Below are 3,557 nucleotides of genomic sequence, written 5' to 3' on the forward strand. Positions count from 1 at the left end.
AGATTGCTATTTAAAAATGGAAGCTATTTCAACTTCTTTAATTTTATTTTAAATTTAGATAATAATATAACTAACATACGTTTGAATCGTTCAATTTTGTACATTTCTGGGCTTACAAATAAATATACCAATGTCAAAGGTAGGAGAAGCCTTCAGGGAAAAGTATCTAAGATACTGAAAAATGTATGAAATACTTTTTTTTTAATTGAAAAAAAGCCTCCACCGTGACAATGTGTCGAAGCACATTGCCGTGACCAGGATTCGAACCTGGGTTACTACGGCCACAACGTAGGGTCCTCACTACTAGACGATCACGGCTATTGGAGGATATGAATGTTCATTATTATTGGAATAAGATTTATAGTGTTTACAAAATTGTTGTTATTTTCTTTTGTCGGACATTGGCATTTTTATATTAAAATTATTATATTTCAAATATTCCAAACAAAATTCACAAATTTCTAGATTTTAAAGATTAAAAATTTGTATAATAATTTAGGTTATGTTCGGAACTTCCACAGCAAATTGGTATGGATTTCAAAGAATATTTACAATTTTTCAACAATTGCTCAAAGATTGTCAATGGTAATATTTAATCATAATTATAATAATAATTAATGGAATATTAAATATACGTTAACATTTTTACGTGAACTTGGTTAATTTAAATCATTAACCATATTTTGTACTGTTATGTTAGTGTTTTTCGTCTTAAATTATCTATATTGCTGATACAACATTTTTAGATTTTAAATCATATTTGCAATACTTGAACAATAATAGTGTATATTAGTGATTTTTTAAATAGAAAATCATTAATTTTACACAAAAATCACATAAATTACCAAATTCACCGTACGATTTTGAATTTTTTAGGTTATGTTAGTATTTATCGTCTGGAATTGATATTTTAAATCAAAAATTGCAAAGGTTCGATTGTATAGAAATGAAAAAGGAAACAATATTGTTATTTGAAATAAAACATTTTCAACCCCTTTCTTTTTTTAAATTTAGATATAAGTGTTACTAAGTTTGAAGCATTTAACTTGGTAAATTTTTGGGTTTAAAAAAGTTTAAATAAATAGTACAGATAATGAAAATGTTCAGATAAAATAATCTAAAATACTGAAAAATGTGTAAAATAATTTTTTTAGTTTAATAAGAACCATTTTAAGGATTGTGAGGAACAAAAAGTTAATTTAATCTTACACACAATTGTAATATAAATGAATAAAAACTACTAAAAATCCTAAAAAAGAATTTTGTGTAAAGTTAAAAAAAACCTCCACCGTGACAATGTGTCGAAGCACATTGCCGTGACCAGGATTCGAACCTGGGTTACTACGGCCACAACGTAGGGTCCTAACCACTAGACGATCACGGCTGTTGGAGGACTTGAATGCACTTGTTATTTTACAGAAATCGATATGAAACTCGTCCAACTTATTCACTGGCGCGAAACGAGACGTCTAAAAGAAATTTACGACTCATTCCGCGGCATAAATTTTATACTTTAATCTTGCCGTCTTTCGCCTTTAGGAATAATGTGTCTAGCTAATGAATATATATTTATTAAGTGTTTTAGATTTATAACATCAACAATTACGTGCATAACAAATGCACGACTTCAGACGTTTTTGGTATCACAGGGATGATTTTTGCTCATATGTTGAAATTTTGGAAACTTTATTTTTATTAAATTTGTAAATGACCAGAAATTAAAATTATTGTTTTAATCTGTAATTTGTTTTTAGTTTTCAAAAAATTTTTGTAAATAAAAAATAATTCATTTCTGGTCATTTATCGCTTCAAGTTGATCCAATATGTGAAACAATCTGTCAACGGGATCAACTGATAGCTTGATAATTTTAATTAGTCGCCTCTGATGTCACTTTTAACTCCCTAGGGAGTGAAAATTACTTAGGGACTAAAAATTAGAACTTTTGCCTCGCTTCATAGGCATTGCAAAGTGCTGAAATCATGCAAGTGTAATGAAAAATTTGGTCTTCTTTTAGTTTTAATAAAAATATGAAATAAAGTTTTTGTTTCTGCTCTATGGATCAATTTCTAACGAATAAAAATTTTTTTTGGGCAAAATTATGAATCTTTAAATTTAAATCCTTGATCAAATAGTTCAATTTTATATAAGACTATTGAATTTTCCACTAAATTGTTGAATTTTCTATGCGAAAATACGATTTTTCTACAAAAAAGTTTAATTTTTAACCCAAAAATGTTCATTTTTAAACATAAAGTTCATTTTCAACCGAAACAGATTAGGTTTTAACCAAACTGTGGCATTTTTATCAAACAAAAAATGATCAAATTTCTACATATAAATACAAAATATTAATTTTCAACAAAACAGTTGAATTTTTAACAAAAAAGGTTAACTTTTAACAAAATTGCTGATCCCAAAAAGAAAAATTATATATAGTAAAAAATATTATATAAAATATTCATTCATTTGCTTTATACATTTTTTGTATAAAATAAATGAAAGTTAAACATAATTTTGTACACTACGTATAAACTATACATCATTTTCCATCTCGGGAATTTTCAACAAAATAATTAAATTTCGAACCAACTAAAACGTTTTCAACTAAAACACATGATTTCCTAACCAGAAATTTGATAGTAGACTTTTCCATCCAAAATAGTTTGATTTTTCTATTGAGTTCTATTAATTAATTTCGCATTAATAGACTGAACACAATAGTTTAAGTAAACATTGATGTTCATTATTAATACTTCTAAAATATCACGTTAGGAAACTGGAAATTTTTCTTAGAAAATAAAGTTAAATTTCGAATATAAAACTAAATGCTTATTCTTATTAACACACTCTATTTTGTAAAAATAATGTTCAGATCTAATGTAGGCAATATTATTTGTTATTAAACATTTTATTGTACTTTATATCTTTTTCGAAAAATTTAATTCGTTTATTTACAATGACATTTTTTACGATTCAAAATAAAACTACACAACTCATCAAAAATAAATTATATAAAATTTTTAGTTCTCTTTTGGGAGAGGAACTATTTTCGATTAATTTTGATCGAATGTGGTGTTAGTTTTCCTAAAATTTTATTGAAAAATGTTTATTTTTATTTTTTACCATTGAAACAAAACTACGCATCTTATCTAAAAATAATTATTACAAATTTGTAGATATATTTTGGGTGAACAATTTTGATCAATTAATCGTTTTTCATATCACCTATATAGTTTTCCTGGAAGAAGGAAATTTTATTTTTTCAAAGCATTTTCGATGGATAAAACTAGAACCGCTGGTCAAAAATGGCTAGTTAAGGAACTCATTATTTCTTTGTATGTCTTAAAACTGTTTGCCGATAAGCTCAATCCAATCTGTTTAATCGTTCGAAAGTTATCTTGCCTACAGGATACAAACATACAGTCAGGCATACATTCAGACAAAAATATTTTTTCTGGCTCAGGGGGTCTCAAAACATAGAGATATGATAAAAACCAACGAAGTCAAACTTTACCTAAAATTAATACACTGAAACTTGGATTTAGGCAGGATGGAT

The 3,557-nt window shown here is 26.5% G+C and overlaps 2 non-coding genes across 2 annotated transcripts; both read right to left on the minus strand.

The window, feature by feature from the left end:
• Positions 1-246: 246 nt before the first annotated feature.
• Trnah-gug lies at positions 247-318 on the minus strand. Its single transcript has one exon. It is a non-coding gene; the product is annotated as a tRNA-His (tRNA).
• A 994-nt stretch (positions 319-1,312) lies between these two features.
• On the minus strand, positions 1,313-1,384 carry Trnah-gug. Its single transcript has one exon. It is a non-coding gene; the product is annotated as a tRNA-His (tRNA).
• Between the last annotated feature and the right edge of the window lie 2,173 nt (positions 1,385-3,557).

The sequence above is a fragment of the Belonocnema kinseyi genome, chromosome 8 (assembly GCF_010883055.1).
Source record: "Belonocnema kinseyi isolate 2016_QV_RU_SX_M_011 chromosome 8, B_treatae_v1, whole genome shotgun sequence".
NCBI classification, from domain to species: Eukaryota; Metazoa; Arthropoda; class Insecta; order Hymenoptera; family Cynipidae; genus Belonocnema; species Belonocnema kinseyi.